The sequence below is a fragment of the Choloepus didactylus genome, chromosome 8 (genome assembly GCF_015220235.1).
Source record: "Choloepus didactylus isolate mChoDid1 chromosome 8, mChoDid1.pri, whole genome shotgun sequence".
Classification (NCBI taxonomy): Eukaryota; Metazoa; Chordata; class Mammalia; order Pilosa; family Megalonychidae; genus Choloepus; species Choloepus didactylus.
The window spans coordinates 67,224,395-67,245,965 of NC_051314.1; the positions used below are offsets into that span (position 1 = coordinate 67,224,395).

The 21,571-nt window shown below is 40.0% G+C and overlaps 1 pseudogene; it reads right to left on the bottom strand.

Moving 5' to 3' along the window:
- Positions 1 to 5,379: 5,379 nt before the first annotated feature.
- LOC119542661 lies at positions 5,380 to 6,174 on the bottom strand (annotated as a pseudogene).
- Positions 6,175 to 21,571: the final 15,397 nt, after the last annotated feature.

Genomic DNA, 21,571 nt, shown 5'->3' on the forward strand with positions numbered 1-21,571 from the left:
GTTGGCTTAGCTAGAGAGACCACAATTAATTTTTGTTCAATTTTTAGAATCTTTTCATTACCCCAGACAAGAAATAAAGACAAAGAAGTGAGGAAAAAAAAAAAAAAAAGAAAGGGAAACTCAAATCTTCCCATATCCCTAACCAACCCCTCTCCATTGTTGACTTGTAGTATTGGTATAGTACATTTGTTACTGTTTATGAAAGAATGTTGAAATACTACTGACTGTAGAATATAGTTTGCAATAGTTATATATTTTTTCCCTGTATGTCCCTCTATTACTAACATCTAGTTGTATTGTCATACATTTGTTCTGGTTCATGGAAGAGATTTCTAATATTTGTACAGTTAATCACAGACATTGCCCACCATAGGATTCAGTTTTATACATTCTCATCTTTTGACCTCCAACTTTCCTTCTGGTGACGTATATGACTCTGAGCTTCCCCTTTCCACCTCATTCATGCACCATTCAGTACTGTTAGTTATTCTCACTGCATGCTACTGTCACCTCTGTTCATTTCCAAAGTTTAAGTTCATCCTAGTTGAACATTCTGCTCATACTAAGCAACTGCTCCCCATTCTTTAGCCTCGTTCTATATCTTGGTAACATATATTTCATGTCTATGAGTTTACATATTATAATTAATTCCTATCAGTGAGACCCTGCAATATTTGTCCTTATGTGTCTGGCTTGTTTCACTCAGTATATTGCCCTCTAGTTTTCGTCATCAACCCATTTTTTAAAAAAATAATTTTATTTGGAAATAAATTCAAACTTACAGGAACAGTTGCAAAAACAATACAAAACCCATACACAGAACTCCAGCATACCCCAACCCCCTCCCGATACCCCAATCCACCAACTTCAACATCCTGTCACGCCATTTCTTTATTTCCGTCCCTCCCTCCCTATCTATCATCCATCATCTATTGTTCTGTCTTCTGAACATATGAGAGCAGGCTGCACACATCCTTGAAAAAACAATATAATTCACATATACAATTCCCATGAACAAGAACATTCTTTTACACAATGCCATTAAGCACAGCTAAGAAGTTCAAGAAATTCAACATTGATACAAAGCTTACATTCTATATTTCCTTTTTTTTTTCTTATGTCCCAGTTGTGTCCCTTTGAGCCTCCTCTCCTCCATCCTCAGATCCCATCCAGGATCATCCTTGGCATTTAATTGTCATTGCCTATTTAGACTGCCTTTTTCTTTTCTTTTCTTTTCAATTGTGGAAACACAGATACAGCCTAAATCTTCCCATTCCACCCCCTCCCTAGCATTCCATTAGTGGGATTAATCAGATTTAGAATGTTGTAATGCTATCACCTTCCCACCATCCATTACTAGAAATTTCCCTTCACCCCAAACAGCAACCCTACACTCATTTCTTAACTCCCCATTGCCCCTTTCCCCACTTCTCATAACCCATACTCTACTTTTCATCTCTATGGTCATATTCTCTGATAATTTCTTTGTGTTTACCATGGGGCTTAAATTTAACCTCTTAAATCTATAACAATCTTGTTTTTCTTTGATACCAACTTAACTTCAATAGGACACGTAAATTATGTTCCTTTACTCCTCCGTTCCCCCACCTTTATGTAGTTCTTGTCAAAAATTACGTATTTTACATTGAGTCCAAAACCATTGATTTGTCATTAGAGTTTATGTATTTTATATCCTGTAGGAAGTAAATAGTGGAGTTACAAATCAAAAATTATTGACTTCTATTTGTATTCCATTGTGGTCAGAGAATGTGCTTTGAATATATATTTTTTTAATTTACTGAGGCTTGTTTTATGTCCCAGGATATGGTCTATTCTGGAGAAAGATCCATGATCACTAGATAAGAATGTGTGTCCTGGTGATTTGGGATGTAATGTTCTATATATGTCTTACATTTTTCTATATCTCTCTCTCCTTTCTTTGTTTCTCTGTCAGTAGGGCTCCCTTTAGTATCTGAGGTAGGGCAGGCCTTTTGTTGGCAAAGTCTCTCAGCATTTGTTTGCCTGTGAAAAATTTAAGCTCTCCCTCAAATTTGAAGGAGAGTTTTGCTGGATAAAGTATTCTTGGTTGGAAATTTTTCTCTCTCAGAATTTTAAATATGTCACGCCACTGCCTTCTTGCCTCCATGGTGGCCGCTGAGTTGTCACAACTTAGTCTTATGTTGTTTCCTTTGTATGTGGTGAATTGCTTTTCTCTTGCTGCTTTCAGAACTTGCTTCTTCTCTTCAGTATTTGACAGTGTGATCAGAATATGTCTCGGAGTGGGTTTATTTGGATTTATTCTATTTGGAGTTCGCTGGGCATTTATGCTTTGTGTATTTATATTGTGTAGAAGGTTGGGGAAGTTTTCCCCAACAATTTCTTTGAGTACTCTTTCTAGACCTTTATCCTTCTCTTCCCCTTCTGGGACACCAATGAGTCTTAAGTTTGGATGTTTTATTTTATCTATCATATCCCTGAGATCCATTTCAATTTTTTCAATTTTTCCCCCATTCTTTCTTTTGTTCTTTCATTTTCCATTCTGTGGTTGTTGAGGACGCTGAGTTGTTGTTCAGCTTCCTCTAATCTTGTATTATGAGTATCCAGAGTCTTTTTAATTTGGCCAACAGTTTCTTTTATTTCCATAAGATCTTCTATTTTTTTATTTATTCTTGCAGTGTCTTCTTTATGCTCTTCTAGGGTCTTCTTTATGTCCTTTATATCCTGTGCCATGCTCTTCTTCATGTCCTTTATGTCCTGTGCCATGCTCTCATTGTTTGATTTTAGGTCTTTGATTAATTGCACCAAGTACTGTGTCTCTTCTGATTTTTTGATTTGGGTGTTTGGGTTTGGGTTCTCCATAGTGTCTGGTTTTATCATATGCTTTAAGATTTTCTGTTGTTTTCGGCCTCCTGGCATTTGCTTTGCTTGATAGGGTTCTTTCAGGATATAAAAAATACCAATCTCTAATTTGTCAGATCTACAGCTTGGTGGCATATACTTTCTCTAACTAGCCAGCAGATGGCGTCCGTGAGTCACCTATTCCTCTCAAGTCAGTTCTCCCCAACTTTGTCTTTGTGGTGTGTGGGGATCTGATTCTTGTGGGGTTCAGTTGGTGCACTAAGTTTGGGTGTGTTGTTGGTGCCGTCCGCCCTGAATGTGGGGTGTGTGTCTGGGTGGTTAGGGAGGCAGGGAAGCTTTAATAGTCAAACCTCCCAGGTGTTTGCAGAGATTTAAGGCTGTTGCAAGAGTCTAAGCCTTCATTTCAGTCTTGCCACAGATTTTCTCTGCCGCTGACCCACAAGTCCTTGGTATTCACATAGGGTCCCTGGGATTTCCGAGCTCTACCAGGACCTCTGCTGAGGGAAGTTTGTGCCACATCACAAGTGTGCACCAGCCTCCAGGGAAGCCCTGGGCCACCAGGCCATGCAGGGGTGTTCCCAGCCTGCTTTAAAGATGGCTGAGTGGGGTGTGTTAATTTCCCCCTTTTCGCACAGCTCTGCCTTCCCAGCTCCGGGACAATTAGCTGAGGGTGCACTAAAGGCCACCATCCATGGCTGATATTGTGGTGTGCGCATGATGCTGTGGGAAACACTCTTGGTGCAGTTCTTGGCTATGGCTCTGTCCCCAAGCAGGAGTGTCTCCAGTCTGCCAGGGAGATGGCTGCAAAGGTTTCTTTCTCCTTTTGGCTCCCCTCTGTCCCCCTAGCCCTGAGACAGTCAACAGCAGGTGTGTGTAGGGCTATCCTCCACACCAGACACCAAGGCGTTGGCTACAGCCCGCTCTTGCCATGCTTCACTGCACGGTTCTCACTGCCGTATCTGCAGTTGCTCCTGGGTTTTTTTTTTTTTTTCTTAAACAGCTAGTCCATCTCCAAATGCCAACCCGCGGTTTCCCCACACTGCAGCATGGCTGCCAGACTTTCATCCAGCTTACTCATTTCAGAATGCAGACTCCCAGTTTCACCAAATGCATGGTCCCTGTGGATTTAGCAAACCTTTTCCATCTGGTGCGTTGCTGGAACTGGTGTTCTCGGTCACTTTCTGGCTTTTATCTAGTACTTTTCACAGAGGTGTTTTTTTTTTTTTTTTTGCCCTGTCTCACCTCCCCACTATCTTGGGTTCTCCCAACCCATTTTTTTTTCAAGATGGGTTTGTTCGCATGTCATACATTCCATCCTAAGTGAACAATTGATGGTTCCCTGTATAGTCACATATTTATGTGTTCACCACCCTCACCACTATCTATATAAGGGCATCTACATTTCTTCCACAAAGCAGGAGGGAGAGTCAAAGGAGATAGAGAGGCAAAAGGAAAAAAAAAAAGAAAGCAGAAAAAAAATGACAGCTAGGAAGCAGCAAAAGAAAAGATAACCTTAGATCAAAGTAGAATCAAGTCAGACAGCACCACCAATGTCAAGTGTCTTACACCCCTCCCCTATACCCCCTCTCATCTGCATTTACCTAGGTATATTGCCTTTGTTACATTAAAGGGAGCATAATACAATGATTCTGTTAATTATAGTCTCTAGTTTATGTTGATTGCACCCCTCCTCCAATGCCTCCCCATTTTTAACACCTTGCAAGGTTGACATTCACTTTTTCTCCCTCGTGAAAGGACATATTTGTACATTTTATCACAATTGTTGAACACTCTAGATTTCACCAAGTCACACAGTCCCAGTCTTTATCTTTTCTCCTTTCCTCTGGTGTCCCACATGCTACCAACCTTCCTCTCCCAACCGTATTCATAGTTATCTTTGTTCAGTGTACTTACCTTGCTGTGCTACCATCTCCCAAAATTGTGTTCCAAACCACACACTCCTGTCTTCTCCTATCACTCTGTAGGGCTCCCTTTAGTATTTCCTGTAGGGCAGGTGTCTTGTTCACAAAGTCTCTCATTGTCTGTTTTTCAGAAAATATTTTGAGCTGTCCATCATATTTGAAGGACAGCTTTTCTGGATATAGGATTCTTGGTCAGTGGTTTTTCTCTTTCAATATCTTAAATATATCACACCACTTCCTTCTTGCCTCCATGGTTTCTGCTGAGAGATCCGCACATAGTCTTATTAAGCTTCCTTTGTATGTGAATGGATTGCTTTTCTCTTGCTGCTTTCAGGGTTCTCTCTTTGTCTTTGACATTTAATAATCTGACTATTAAGTGTCTTGGTGTAGACCTATTCAGATCTATTCTGTTTGGAGTACACTGTGCTTCTTGGATCTGTAATTTTATGTCTTTCATAAGAGATGGGAAATTTTCATTAATTATTTCCTCTATTATTGCTTTTGCTGCTTTTCCCCTCTCTTCCCTCTCTGGGAAACCAATGATACATACATTCTTTTTTATTTTTTTCCACAAATAAGACTTTATTTTGTCTTAATTTTAAGCAGATTCTTGGACTGGTGGCTCATAACCATCAGCTCGTTCCACTTTAGTACCTGTCTCATATCCAGTTGCTTTTCCAGAACTACTACCTTCACCGTGAAGCTCCATGAATTATCCCAATTCAAACTTGGGCTTCTTCAGCATTTTTACTTTTCTAGCAAACACATCATTGAGAGGATAGACAGATTGGCAAGCCTTTTCTATGTCTTTACCAATGCTGTTTGGAATCAGTTTATTGACCACTTCTTTCAAGTCATTTGTCTGCACCTGTCGGGTCATGAGTTCCATCATCTTTTTCTGGATTTGGCAGACCTGTTGGTGCTGAGCTTAAGAGGTCTTCTGAATCTGATTGTTGCATTTTTTGGTAAAACCAACACAGAAAAGATGAAGCAAATAACCATCAGTAGTTTTGACATTGACATGAGTTTTGATCATGGTCTGCCATTTTTTGACCATGGAACACATTTTGTCATGGGTAAGATCCATGCCATGGAAGTTGGTTAGGCAGGTTTTGCCCTGCACATCATCAGTAATTAGTTTGAATTTTCTAAATGCAATTTCATCATTCTGCAGATCAGCAAGGCTCACTTCAAAAACGTGACCCTTAAGGCCATCAGATGCAATTTTGGTTCCTTGAGTCCTTGTAACTAGTGTTTTCCCAATATTTCTTATATTAAACGTTGCTGGTGCTTTCACATCATACCAATCTTTCTTAGAAAATGGATCAACCACTTTCTTCTTGGCTCCTTTTTGTGACCGTTTTGTAAGGTGCTTGTTTTTGCCTACTGCCATGGTGCTTCTCAGAGAGCCAAAAGGGGATATGTACATTCTTGTATTTTGTTTCATCCTTAAGTTCCCAGAGACATTGCTCATATCTTTCCACTCTTCTCTACATCTGCTCCTTTGAGTGTAGGCTTTCAGGAGTTTTGTTCTCCAGTTCCTGAGTGTTTTCTTCTGCCTCTTGAGATCTGCTGTTGTATGTTTCCATTGTGTCTTTCATCTCTTGTGTTGTGGTTTTCATTTCCATAGATTCTGCCAGTTGTTTTTTTGAACTTTCGATTTCTGCCTTATGTATGCCCAGTGTTTTCTTTATAGCCTTTATATCTTTTGCCATATCTTCTCTAAACCTTTTGAATTGATTTAGCATTAGTTGTTTAAATTCCTGTGTCTCAATTTAAGTGTAAGTTTATTCCTTTGACTGGGCCATAACTTCAGTTTTCTTAGTGTAGGTTGTAGTTTTCTGTTGTCTAGGCATCTGACCTCCTAGGCCCCCCCAATCAGGTTTTCCCAGATGAAAACAAGCTCAGGTAACAGAAGGAGGAAATATTCAGTATCTGGTTTCCCTGATGGTTTTCTTAGAGGATTGACACACCCTGTGCTTTTCTGCCCAGCAGGTGGTGCCTGTCAGCCTGTCATGGGCTGTTGTAAGGGGGTGTCACCCACAGCTCTCGTTCCCCAGGCTCTTGGGTCTGGTTCTGAATGTAAGGCAGGTAGTAGAGCTGGGTCCCTCCTCTTTCCTCTTGGGAAGCTATGCCCCTAGAGAGAGGTCATTTGCATATAAATAGATTCTTTTTTTCTGTCTCTGCTACCTCCACCCTTGTCTGGGTCAGAGTGCTGTGATTTTTAAAATGGCTGAGGCTTTCTTTACTGCAAAGCACTGTGAGCTGAAAATGGCTGAGGCTTTCTCCACTGAGGTTGACAGAGAGAGAAAGGGACAGAAAGCTCCCAGATTCACCCATCGGCCAGAGATAGCACCCGATCCTCTGGGCTCCCTGTTTGAGACAGATATATCCCCTGACTCTCCCAAGGTCAGTTGTCACCAAAACTCTCTGCTTGTTGGGGATTTGCTGTCTGCATTAAAACTCCAGTTGGATCTGGGCTGAGGTATACTCGCTTGTTCAGAGAGTTCTGCTCTCTAGCACCATGGGACTTCCGTGAAGGAGGGGCTCTTGGCTCTCAGCGCCGGTCCACAGTTTTTACTTACAGATCTTATGCTGCAATCTCAGGCATTCCTCCAAATTCAGGTTGGTGTATGATGAGTGGACAGTCACATTTGTCTCCCCGCAGTTATTCCAGGTTATTTGCTAATTTTTCTGTCATTTATGAATTGTTCCAGGGGGAATATCTGGCTTCAACTCCTCTCTATGCCACCATCTTAGCTCCTCTCCTCTATATCATTTATTTTTGCTTTAATCCTTGTTATTTCTTTTCTTCTACTTGGTTTATGATTAGTTCACTGTTCATTTTCTAGCTTCTTCAGTTGTTCCATGAATTCTTTGATTTTAGCTCTTTCTTCCTTTTTAATGTATGCAGTTAGAGCTATGAATTTCCCCCTCAATACCACCTTTGCTGCATTCCATAAGTTTTGATACATTGTGTTCTCATTTTCATTTGTCTCTAGATATTTAGCAATTTCTCATGCAATTTCTTTAATCCACTGATTGTTTAGGAGTGTATTCTTTAATCTCCAGATATTTGTGAATGTTCTAGATCTTTGATGGTTATTGACTTCTAGTTGTATTCCATTGTAGTCAGAGAATGTGCTTTAAATAATTTAAATATCTTTAAATTTATTGAGGCTTGTTTTATGCCCCAGCATATGATCTATTCTGGAGAAAGTTCCATGAGCACTTGAGAAGAATGTGTATCCTGGTGATTTGGGATGTAATTCTCAATATATGTCTGTAAAGTCTAATTCATTTATCACATTGTTTAGGTTTTCAGTTTCCTGATTGGTCCTCTGTCTGGTTGATCTATCTATAGGAGAGAGTAATGTATTGAAGTCTCCCACAATTATTGTGTAAACATCTATTGCTTCTTTCAGTTTTGCCAATGTTTGTCTCATGTACTTTGGGACAACTTGATTGGGTGCATAGACATTTATGATTGTTATTTCTTCCTGTTGAATTGTCCCTTTTATTAGTAGATAGTGTCTTTCTTTGTTCCTTCTGACATACTTACTTTTAAAGTCTATTTCATATGAGATTAATATTGCTATTCCTGCTTTCTTTTGGCTATAGCTTGCATGGAATATTTTTTCCATCCTTTCACTTTCCATTCCTTTGTGTCTCTGGGTCGAAGATGAGTCTCTTGTAAGCAACATATTGATGGTTCATATTTTTTAATCCATTGGGCCAATCTATATCTTTAATTGCAGAGTGTAATCCATTCACATTCAACGTTATTACTTTGAAGGCAGTTCTTGAATTAGCCATCTTATCCTTTTGTTTTGTCAGATGTATTTTTTCCTCTCTCTCTTTTTTTCTTTTAAGTTACCCTTACTAAAAGTCTTCAGTTCTGTGCCCTTCTCCATACCTCTTTCTCCTTTCTTTTTTTTTCTCAACTGGTAGGGCTCCCTTTAGTGTTTCTTATAGGGCATGTCTCTTGTTAGCAAGTTCTCTCAGCATTTGTTTGTGAAAATTGTAAACTCTCCCTCAAATTTGAAGGAGAGTTTTTCTGGATAAAGAATTTTGGGTTGGCAATTTTTCTCTTTCAGAATTTTAAATATGTCATACCATGTCTTCTCGCCTCCATGGTGGCTGCTGTATAGTCACTACTTAGTCTTATGTTGTTTTACTTGTATGTGGAGAATTGCTTCTCTCTTGCTGCTTCCAGAACTTGCTCCTTCTCTTCAGCATTTGACAACATGATCAGAATATGTTTTCAGAGTGGTTTTATTTGGATTTATTCTATTTGGAGTTCGTTGGGCATCCATAATTTGCGTATTTATGTTGTTTAGAAGGGTTGGGAAGTTTTCCCCAAAAATGTCTTTGAAAACTTTTCCTAGCCCTTTACTCTTCTCTTCCCCTGCTGGTATACCAATGATTCTTATATTTGTGTGCTTCATGTTGTCCATCATTTCCCTGAGATCTACTTCAAATTTTTTTATTTTTTTCACCATTTGTTCTATTGTTCTTTCACTTTCCATCACAATATCTTCGAGTTTGCTAATTCTTTTCTTTACCTCTTCAAATCTGGTCTTATATGTCTCAAGTAAATTTTAAATTTTATGAACAGAATCTTTTATTTCCATAAGACCTGCTATTTTATTTACTCTTGCAAATTCTTCTGTATGCTCTTCCAGGTTCTTCTTCATATCCTTTATATCCTCAGCCATGGTACTGATGTTTGTGAGTACTTCTTTGACTAATTGCTCCAAATTCTGGGTCTACCCTGTTTTTTTAACTTGGGCATTTCGATTATCCATATCTTCTGGTTTCTTCATATGCATTAATATTTTCTGTTGTTTTTTGCCTCTTGGAATTTTCTTATCTTGATAGGGTTCTTTTAGGATATGTAGACTTATTTGAACACTTGTCTATAATTTGACAGAGCTACAGCTTGGCAAAGTGCACTTTCCCTGACCTGTCAGCAGATGGCACTCCTGAGCCACCTCATACCTTCAAACCAGTTCTTCCCAACTTCATCTGTGCACTAGGTGGGGTTCCAAACCATGTGGAAATCCTATCAGTACACCAATTTTCTGTGTGCAGTGGGGTCCCCAGCTCTGTGGGTGAGGGGCATGCCCTATGCAGTTTGGCAGGGAGTCCACTCCAGGACACAGTGGTCCCAGCAGTTCCCAGGGTTGCAGGCAGCATAACCTGGGGCTGCAGACCAGCACATTTTCCCCTCCAGTTCAAATGCCCTTCAGTCCCTCTCTGCATGGTGCCCACAGATCCCGGAATTGGGGGAGGGTTCCTGGCACTTCTGTGCAACACCCCTGCCTCTAGGCCATGCACACTGCAGGCTTCCATGGAGGAATGGTGGACACTGTTGCAAGCCTGCCGTATCCCGAATTCCCTCAAGGCTTTTGGCCACGGTGCTGTGCAGGGTGTCTCCCACCCCCTTCCATTCTCATTTGCCTGCTGCAATGGCCGGTCCCTGGCATGGGGGTTCTTGGCCGTGGGTCTGCTCATCTGCTGCACTAGCTGTCTGTACTCTGTTGGTTTTCTGGGCTGGATACTCACTCACTCCTCTGCAGCTCTGCTGCCTGTTCCCCAGCAGCTTTCCAGGCTGGACACTCACTCGCTTGTCTGCAGTTTGACTGGCTGTTCCCCAGTGGCTTTCTGGGCAGTGCACTTACCCACTCATCTGTGGCTCAGCTGCTCATTCCCTGGCAAATTCACCCATCTCTTAACGCAGCCTCTCAGTTTTTCCAAGTACACAGTCACTATGGGTGTAGGAATTCCTGCCCAGCCACTGAGCTGCTATTCTGGGGCACTTTCTGTCCTTTATCTAGTGTTTTTCATGGAGGAGAATTTTGCTCTGTCTCTTGTTATCCACCATCTTGGATCCTCCCCAACATTTTCTCCTTAGACATTCCAATTGCCGGGAGGCTACTTATTTCTTTCCTTTTTTTTTTTTTTATTTTGAAATAAATTCAAAGTTATAGGAACAGTTGCAAAAACAATACAAACCCCATACACAGAACTACAGTGTACTCTGACCCCCCCTCCCCAGATACCCCAATCCACCAACTTTAACATGCTGTCACACTGCTATTTCTTTCCCTCCCTCCCTCCCTCCCTATCATCCATCATCTATTGCTCTCTCTTCTGAACATATGAGAGCAAGCTGCACCCATCCTTGAAAAAACACTATAATTCACATATACAATTCCCATGAACAAGAACATTCTTTTATGCAATCCCATTAAACACAGCTAAGAAGTACAAGAGATTCAACATTGATACAAAACTTACATTCTATATTTCCTTTTTCTTTTCCTTATGTCTCAACTGTGTCCCTTTGAGCCTCCTCTCCTCCATCCTCAGATCCCATCATCCAGAGTCATCCTTGGTGTTCAACTGTCATCTATTTAGACTGTCTTTTTTTTTTTTCTTCTCAATTGTGTAAACATATATACAGCCTAAATCTTCCCATTCCACCCCCTCCCTAGCATTCCATTAGTGGGATTAATCACATTAAAATGTTGTAATGCTATCACCTTCCCACCATCCATTACTAGAAATTTCCCTTCACCTCAAACAGCAACCCTACACTCATTTCTTAACTCCCCATTGCCCCTTCCACCATTTCTCTTAACCCATACTCTACTTTTAATCTCTATGGTCATATTCTCTGATAATTTCTTTGTGTTTACTGTGGGGCTTAAATTTAACCTCTTAAATCCGTAACAATCTTGGTTTTCTTTGATACAAATTTAACTTCAATAGGACACATAAACTATGTTCCTATACTCCTCCATTCCCCTGCCTTTATATAGTTCTTGTCAAAAATTACATATTTTGCATTGAGTTCAAAACCACTGATTTGTCATTAGAGTTTTTGTATTTTATAACATGTAGGAAGTAAATAGTGGAGTTACAATTCAAAAATTATTGACTTCTATTGTATTCCATTGTGGTCGGAGAATGTGCTTTGAATATATTCAATTTTTTTTTTTAATTTATTGAGGCTTGTTTTATGTCCCAGCATATGGTCCATTCTGGAGAAATATCTGTGATCACTAGAGAAAAATGAGTGTCCTGGTGATCTGGGATGTAATGTTCTGTATATGTCTGTTAAAATTCTCTATATCTCTTTCTCCTTTCTTTGTTTCTCTGTCAGTAGGGCTCCCTTTAGTATCTGAGGTAGGGCAGGTCTTTTATTGGCAAACTCTCTCAGCATTTGTTTGTCTGTGAAAATTTAAGCTCTCCCTCAAATTTGAAGGAGAGTTTTGCTGGATAAAGTATTCTTGGTTGGAAATTTTTCTCTCTCAGAATTTTAAATATGTCACGCCACTGCCTTCTTGCCTCCATGGTGGCCACTGAGTTGTCACAACTTAGTCTTATGTTGTTTCCTTTGTATGTGGTGAATTGCTTTTCTCTTGCTGCTTTCAGAACTTGCTTCTTCTCTTCAGTATTTGACAGTGTGATCAGAATATGTCTCGGAGTGGGTTTATTTGGATTTATTCTATTTGGAGTTCGCTGGGCATTTATGCTTTGTGTATTTATATTGTGTAGAAGGTTGGGGAAGTTTTCCCCAACAATTTCTTTGAGTACTCTTTCTAGACCTTTATCCTTCTCTTCCCCTTGTGGGACACCAATGAGTCTTAAGTTTGGACATTTTATTTTATCTATCGTATCCCTGAGATCCGTTTCCATTTTTAAAATTTTTTTCTCCATTCTTTCTTTTGTTCTTTCGTTTTCTGTTCTGTGGACTTCTAGGACACTGAGTTGTTGTTCAGCTTCCTCTAATCTTGTATTATGAGTATCCAGAGTCTTTTAATTTGGCCAACAGTTTCTTTTATTTCCATAAGATCTTCTATTTTTTTATTTACTCTTGCAGTGTCTTCTTTATGCTCTTCTAGGGTCTTCTTTATGTCCCTTATGTCCTGTGCCATGGTCTTCTTCATGTCCTTTATATCCTTTGCCATGTTTTCATTTCTTGATTGCAGTTCTTTGATTAATTGTGCCAAGTATTGTGTCTCTTCTGATCTTTTGATTTGGTTGTTTGGGATTGGGTTCTCCAAATCATCTGGCTTTATCGTATGCATTAACATTTTCTGTTGTTTTTGGCCTCTTGGCATTTGCTTTGCTTGATAGGGTTCTTTCAAGTTGTAAAAAAAAAAACAAAACTAATTTTTCAGAAATACAAGTTCGTGGTGTACACTTTCTCTAACTAACCAGCAAATGGCATCTGCGAGTCACCTATACCCCCTCAAGTCAGTTCTCCTCAACTTTGTCCTTGTGGTGTGTGGGGAAATGATTTTTGTGGGGTTCAGTTGGTGAACTCAGTTTGGGTGTGTTGCTGGAGCTGTCCGCCCTGAATGTGGGGTGTGTGTCCAGGTGGCTAGGGAGGCAGGGCAGCTTTGATTTTCAAACCCCCCAGGTTTCCTGGAGATTCAAGGCTGCTGCAAGAGTCTAAGCCTTCATTTCAGTTCTGTCCCAGACCCTCTCTGTCGCTGACCCACAAACCACTGGCATTGACATAGCATCGCTGGGTTTTCTGAGTGGGGCCCCCCTTCTCAGCTGTGATCTTCCAGGACCTCTGCTGAGGGAAGGCTGTGCTACGTCACAAGTACGCGCCATCCCTCAAGGGAAGCCCTGGGCTGCCAGGCTGTGCAGGGGCACTCTCAGCCTGATGCAAAGATGGCTGAACGGGGCATCTCAACCACCCCCTCCTCGCACAGTTCCTCCTTCCCAGCTCCAGGACAACTGGCACAGCTCTGGGCTGTGGGCACAGCCCCAGGCAGGAGTGTCTCCAGCCCACCGGGGAGCCAGCTGCAAGCAGCAGGGTTTCTTTCTCCTTCCAGCTCTCCCCTCCACTCCCCTGCCCTGAGGGAATCTGCAGCGGGCTATCTTCCAGGCCAGACACTGAGAGGGTGGTTCAGCCCGCTCCTGCTGTGCTTCACTGCATGGTTCCCACTGTCGCAACTGCAGCTTCTCCTGGGTTTTTCCCTTTTTTTTTTTTTTTAAAGAACCAGTCCATCTCCAAACACCAACCCCTGACTTCCCCACACCACAGCACAGCCGCGGGTCTTTCAGCTGGCTTACTCACTCATTTCAGAATGCAGACTCCTGGTTTCACCAAGTGTACAGCCCCTGTGGTTCTAGCAGAACTTGTCCAGCTGGTGCATCACTGAAACTTGTATTCTGGGTCACCTTTTGGTTTTTATCTAGTATTTTTCACGGAGGTGTTTTTTTGCCCTGTCTCACCTAGCTGCCATCTTAGGTTCTCCCCTACTTATTTCTTAGGTCAGCAGTTGGGGCAACATTACCTGAGGGTTGAGGGCTGGAGATACTTGGAAGCAATATCTTTACTTTTGAACAATCCATCAACCAATTTCTCATGGGTTTTTCATCTAATTAATTTGTGCTCCCTCCCGGCATAACTTCACTGTAGACAATTTGGTATTGTTGGCCACTTTGGGTGACTTTGATCTGAATACAATTGTTCATTTGAGAGGTACTTTAGAACAAAAGGGGAAATTATCTTGCCTGTCTAAAGGAAAGATAGCTGTGTTTAATCTAGGAAACCCCTATCATTTGTTTTCTATAGTTCAAGGATTAATAAGTGCTGATATTTTTGCTTTAAAAAAAAACTTAAACCTTTAATTTTGAAATAATTTCAGACTTGAAGGACAGTTGCAAAATTAATATAAAACCCATACAGAGAACCCCAACATAGCCCCCACCCAGATACCCAGATCCACCTTTAAACATTTTGTCATGTTTACCCTCTCTCCCTCCCTCCCTCCCTCCCTTTCTCCCTCCCTCCCTCCCTCCCTTTCTCCCTCCTTCCCTCCAATCATCCATTCATCTACCTCTTTCCATCTAACTATTTTCTAAACATATGAGCTTGAGCATTTATCAACTTCAAGAAATTTAATATTGACATAAAGCTTACAGTGTAAACTCCAATATTTTCATATGTCCCAATAATGTCCTTTTGGGTATGTTCTCCTTGTTTTTACATCCAGTCCCAGCATCATGATTGCATTTCACTGTTGTCATCTCTTTTTTTTAATTGTGGAAACATAACAACATAAGCTTTTCCGTCTCAACCATTCAGTGGCATTAATCACGTATGCAGTGTTATGCTACCCATTGCCTCAAGCAGAAATCCTGTACCCATTATACATTAACTCTATTCCCTATTCCTCTCACCCCTGGTAGTCTGTACTCTACTTTCCGTCTTTTTGAATTTGCATATTCTAGTTATTTCATAAAAGTAGAATCATACATCTTTCCCTTTGTGTCTGACATTTCATTCAACATGTTTTCATAATTCATCCATGTAGTAGCATGGATCAGAACTTCATTCTTTTTTACAGCTGAGTAACATTCCACTGTATTTATATATATCACATCTTGTTCATCCATTCATCTGTTGATGAACATTTACATTGCTTCCACCTTTTGGCTACTGTGAATAATGCTGCTCTGAATATTAGTGTACATATACCTATTTGAGTCCCTGTTCTCAATTGTTTTGGGTATATTCTTGAGATTGCCAGGTCATATGGTAATTCTATGTTTAACTTTTTGAGGAACTGCCAAACTGTTTTCTATAGCACACACACTATTTTACATTCCCACCAACAATATACAGGGGTTCCTATATCCTAGCACTCTTGTAAGCACTTATTTTTTGTTTTTAAAATAATAGCCATCTAGTGAGTGTGAAATGGTATCTCATTGTGATTTTGATTTGTATTTACCAAATGACTAATGATGCTGAACATCTTTTCTTGTGCATATTGGCCATTTGTATATCTTTAAATAAATGTCTGTCAGGTCCTTTGCTCATTTTTAAACTGGGTTGTCTGTCTTTTTGTTATTGAGTTGTAGGAGTTCTTTGTATATTCTGGTTATCAAACCAATAAGCACTGACTGTTTAATGGTATGGCTTGATAATATTATCGAGGGCCTATGCTATTATTTAAACCATCTGAAAGAACTCTCTTGTGTTTGTATGTGTGTGTATGTGTATCCATGAATTAGGATTTTTATTTTTTTATTTTTTGCATCTAAAGCTTCTCCTTTCTCCTTGCAGAGGGAAAAATATTAGCCTTTTACAATATAGTTTCATATTGTTTAAAGCCTGCTCCACCTCATTTAGTTTCTGAGGTAGTTTGCTTTTAAAGGCCAGCAAGTACAGGATGGCCTTAGAGACTGTGTGAAGTCATCTTGTCCCTTACCCTGTTTGCTGCCCCATCTCTACACAAAGAATAAATTTATCAGCAGGTTACGCCCTACTCTACAATGTGTGGTACATCAGAGTGTCCACCCTTCTCTCCTGCCAATTCTTCCACCTATCAGGTCCTCCCCTATAGAGGTGTCTCTGAAAGAACCAAGCAATATTGGGAACGATTGGGATACTGTCTGGTGAGCAGCTCTCTCTTTTGATTTCTTCCCCATAGGAGGGAGGTGGGTTTCCGTGTACTCCAGATGTGCCCACATCTGCTTCCTTAGTGGAAGAAGAGACTTTCAGAATTCAGTTATCAAATCTCATTGAGCTAACTGCTAAAATCTAGGACAGGAAGGAGCTGAGAGGGAAAGCCATAGAGTGTAAAAGAGTCTACCTGTCATCTCCCTCCACCCTCCCCTCCAGACCCACCTAGATCAGCTAGGTCTTCTGGCTCTGATTTTCTGACCATCCTGAGGGAGAGAGTTTGGTTGTCTTATGAGCCATGATGAAAAGGAGTTGAAGAGAAAAAGGAAGGCTTCTATCCCTCAGAAGGTGTCTGGGAATTACCTTCAGTTTGGGATTAGTAATGTTTTGGAAAAAGAAATGAAGAGCTGGGCTATGAAAATGAAGCCCATACCATTGAAATTAAATGATTTCAATTTAATTATTACTGGGAACTCCTAAATGTCTTGGAGCAAGTCATGCAAGAAGTATGGCCAATTTCAATATGTAGGAGCCTAAAGTTTAGAACCCATCCCTATATATGGAGAATTTAGATCTTATTCTGTTTTTAAAACAGCAGTTGCTGTGTCTGCCCCTTAAACCGGATTTAACATAAGTTCTCAGGTATAATGCCAACTACCAGAGCTGGCCTACCTTTCTGGATGAATAACAGTGATACTCTGTTTGACATCAAAAAAACCGTCCTCCTTTCTGTTCTCTTCAGCAACTGTACAGCTGCTTTATACATATTATTATATTTTAGTTTCATGGCATTTATCAAACTGAAAGGAAACCTTAATGTCAAGTCCAATCCCCAGATTTTACAGACCAGAAAGCTCAGGTAAGGGAAGTTTATGTGACTTGCTCAAGTGCACACAGCTCTCAGCAGAAGCCAAGAGCCTGGGTCTGACACTGAATCCTTTGTTCTTTCCACCAGACTACAAGGCCATTGAGCTCTGGATTTTTCACATACACCTAGCTTTCCTCAACTAGATTAGAAATGGCTCCAGGCCATAGAATGTGGATTCTCTCATACACCTCTACCCTATTGTTTGCTTCAAGACCTTAGATTAGTGAGATGCTTAAAATATGTATTGAGTCGAGATCTGTGGCTTTCTTTCCATATTTCTTCCTAATTCATGTCTTGGTGTAACTTCTTGCCTCCTAAATTAGATGTGGAGAGAAGAAATGGAGAGTGAGCTAAAATTGTGTCGCATTATGTGGTGATAAAGCTATTTGGGAGCTTTGCTTAATTAGCATTAAAATATCAATGAATGATCTTGTCTTTTTTTTTATCTTCATTTTATTGAGATATATTCACATACCATGCAGTCATACAAAACAAATCGTACTTTCGATTGTTTACAGTACCATTACATAGTTGTACATTCATCACCTAAATCAATCCCTGACACCTTCATTAGCACACACACAAAAATAACAAGAATAATAATTAGAGTGAAAAAGAGCAATTGAAGTAAAAAAGAACACTGGGTACCTTTGTCTGTTTGTTTCCTTCCCCTATTTTTCTACTCGTCCATCCATAAACTAGACAAAGTGGAGTGTGGTCCTTATGGCTTTCCCAATCCCACTGTCACCCCTCATAAGCTACATTTTTATACAACTGTCTTCGAGATTCATGGGTTCTGGGTTGTAGTTTGATAGTTTCAGGTATCCACCACCAGCTACCCCAATTCTTTAGAACCTAAAAAGGGTTGTCTAAAGTGTGCATAAGAGTGCCCACCAGAGTGACCTCTCGGCTCCTTTTGGAATCTCTCTGCCACTGAAGCTTATTTCATTTCCTTTCACATCCCCCTTTTGGTCAAGAAGATGTTCTCCATCCCACGATGCCAGGTCTACATTCCTCCCCGGGAGTCATATTCCACGTTGCCAGGGAGATTCACTTCCCTGGGTGTCTGATCCCACGTAGGGGGGAGGGCAGTGATTTCACCTTTCAAGTTGGCTTAGCTAGAGAGACAGGGCCACATCTGAGCAACAAAGAAGCATTCGGGAGGAGGCTCTTAGGCACAACCATAGGGAAGCCTAGCCTCTCATTTGCAGCAACCGTCTTCCCAAGAGTAAAACCTGTGGTAGAGGGCTCAACCCATCAAACTACCAGTCCACTATGTCTGTGGTCATGTTAGCAACCATGGAGGTGGGGTAGGCGAATACCCCTGCATTCTCCACAGGCTCCTCAAGAGGGCACTACATCTTTTTTTTTTCCTTGTTTTTCTTTTTTTATTTTTTTTAACTTTCCCTTCTTTTTTAAATCAACTGTATGAAAAAAAAGTTAAAAAGAAAACAAACATACAACAAAAGAACATTTCAAAGAGACCATAACAAGGGAGTAAGAAAAAGACAACTAACCTAAGATAACTGCTTGACTTCCAACATGTTCCTACTTTACCCCAAGAAAGTTACCTAATATAGCAACATTTCGGTGAACTTGTTCCTACTATATCCATCAGAAATTGACAGACCATAGTCATTCCTGGGCATCCCCAGAACGATAAATAGCTTATCTGTTCTTCTTGGATTATTGTTCCCCCTTCCTTAATTGCTCTCTATTGCTAGTTCCCCTACATTCTACATTATAAACCATTTGTTTTACAGTTTTCAAAGTTCACATTAGTGGTAGCATATAATATTTCTCTTTTTGTGCCTGGCTTATTTCGCTCAGCATTATGTCTTCAAGGTTCATCCATGTTGTCATATGTTTCACGAGATCGTTCCTTCTTACTGCCGCGTAGTATTCCATCGTGTGTATATACCACATTTTATTTATCCACTCATCTGTTGAAGGACATTTGGGTTGTTTCCATCTCTTGGCAATTGTGAATAATGCTGCTATGAACATTGGCGTGCAGATATCTGTTCGTGTCACTGCTTTCCGACCTTCCGGGTATATACCGAGAAGTGCAATCGCTGGATCGAATGGTAACTCTATATCTAGTTTTCTAAGGAACTGCCAGACTGACTTCCAGAGTGGCTGAACCATTATACAGTCCCACCAACAATGAATAAGAGTTCCAATTTCTCCACATCCCCTCCAGCATTTGTAGTTTCCTGTTTGTTTAATGGCAGCCATTCTAACCGGTGTTAGATGATATCTCATTGTGGTCTTAATTTGCATCTCTCTAATAGCTAGTGAAGCTGAACATTTTTTCATGTGTTTCTTGGCTGTTTGTATTTCCTCTTCAAAGAACTGTCTTTTCAAATCTTTTGCCCATTTTATAATTGGGCTGTCTGTACTATCGTCATTGAGTTGTAGAATTTCTTTATATATGCAAAATATAAGTCTTTTGTCAGATACATGGTTTCCAAAATTTTTTTCCCATTGAGTTGGCTGCCTCTTTACCTTTTTGAGAAATTCCTTTGAGGTGCAGAAACTTTTAAGCTTGAGGAGTTCCCATTTATCTATTTTTTCTTTTGTTGCTTCTGCTTTGGGTGTAAAGTCTAGGAAGTGGCCGCCTAATACAAGGTCTTGAAGATGTTTTCCTACATTATCTTCTAGGACTTTTATGGTACTTTCTTTTATATTGAGATCTTTGGTCCATTTTGAGTTAATTTTTGTGTAGGGGGTGAGGTAGGGGTCCTCTTTCATTCTTTTGGATATGGATATCCAACTCTCCCAGCCCCATTTGTTGAAAAGACCATTATGACTCAGTTCAGTGACTTTGGGGGCCTTATCAAAGATCAGTCGGCCATAGATCTGAGGGTCTATCTCTGAATTCTCAATTCGATTCCATTGATCTTTGTGCCAGTACCATGCTGTTTTGGCAACTGTGGCTTTATAATAAGCTTCAAAGTCAGGGATTGTAAGTCCTCCCACTTCGTTTTTCTTTTTTAGAGTGTCTTTAGCAATTCGAGGCATCTTCCCTTTCCAAATAAATTTGATAACTAGCTTTTCCAAGTCTGCAAAGTAGGTTGTTGGAATTTTGATTGGGATTGCATTGAATCTGTAGATGAGTTTGGGTAGAATTGACATCTTAATGACATTTAGTCTTCCTATCCATGAACAGGGAATATTTTTCCATCTTTTAAGGTCCCCTTCTATTTCTTTTAGTAGAGTTATGTACTTTTCTTTGTATAGGTCTTTTACTTCTTTGGTTAAGTTTATTCCTAGGTACTTGATTTTTTTAGTTGCTATTGAAAATGGTATCTTTTTCTTGAGTGTCTCTTCAGTTTGTTCATTTCTAGCATATAGAAACATTACTGACTTATGTCCATTAACCTTGTATCCCGCTACTCTGCTAAATTTGTTTATTAGCTCTAGTAGGTGTATCGTCGATTTCTCAGGGTTTTCTAGATATAAGATCATATCATCTGTAAACAATGACAGTTTTACTTTTTCTTTTCCAATTTGTATGCCTTTTATTTCTTTGTCTTGCCGGATTGCCCTGGCTAGCACTTCCAGCACAATGTTGAATAACAGTGGTGACAGCGGGCATCCTTGTCTTGTTCCTGATCTTAGAGGGAAGGCTTTCAGTCTCTCACCATTGAGTACTATGCTGGCTGTGGGTTTTTCATATATGCTCTTTATCATGTTGAGGAAGTTTCCTTCAATTCCTACCTTTTGAAGTGTTTTTATCAAAAAGGGATGTTGGATTTTGTCAAATGCTTTTTCAGCATCTATTGAGATGATCAATTGATTTTTCCCTTTTGACTTGTTAATGTGTTGTAATACATTGATTGATTTTCTTATGTTGAACCATCTTTGCATGCCTGCAATGAACCCCACTTGGTCATGGTGTATGATTTTTTTAATGTGTCTTTGGATTTGATTAGCAAGTATTTTGTTGAGGATTTTTGCATCTATATTCATTAGGGAGATTGGCCAGTAGTTTTCCTTTTTTGTAACATCTTTGCCTGGTTTTGGTATTAGATTGATGTTAGCTTCATAAAATGAGTTAGGTAGTGTTCCATTTTCTTCAATGTTTTGAAAGAGTTTGAGTAAGATTGGTGTCAGTTCTTTCTGGAAAGTTTGGTAGAATTCCCCTGTGAAGCCATCTGTCCCTGGGCATTTATTTGTGGGAAGATTTTTGATGACTGATTGGATCTCTTTGCTTGTGATGGGTTGGTTGAGGTCTTCTATTTCTTCTCTGGTCAGTCTAGGTTGTTCATATGTTTCCAGGAAATTGTCCATTTCTTCTACATTATCCAGTTTGTTGCCATACAGTTGTTCATAATATCCTCTTATAATTTTTTTAATTTCTTCAGGATCTGCAGTTATGTCACCTTTTTCATTCATTATTTTGTTTATATGGGTCTTCTCTCTTTTTGATTTTGTCAGTCTAGCTAGGGGCTTGTCAATCTTGTTGATCTTCTTGAA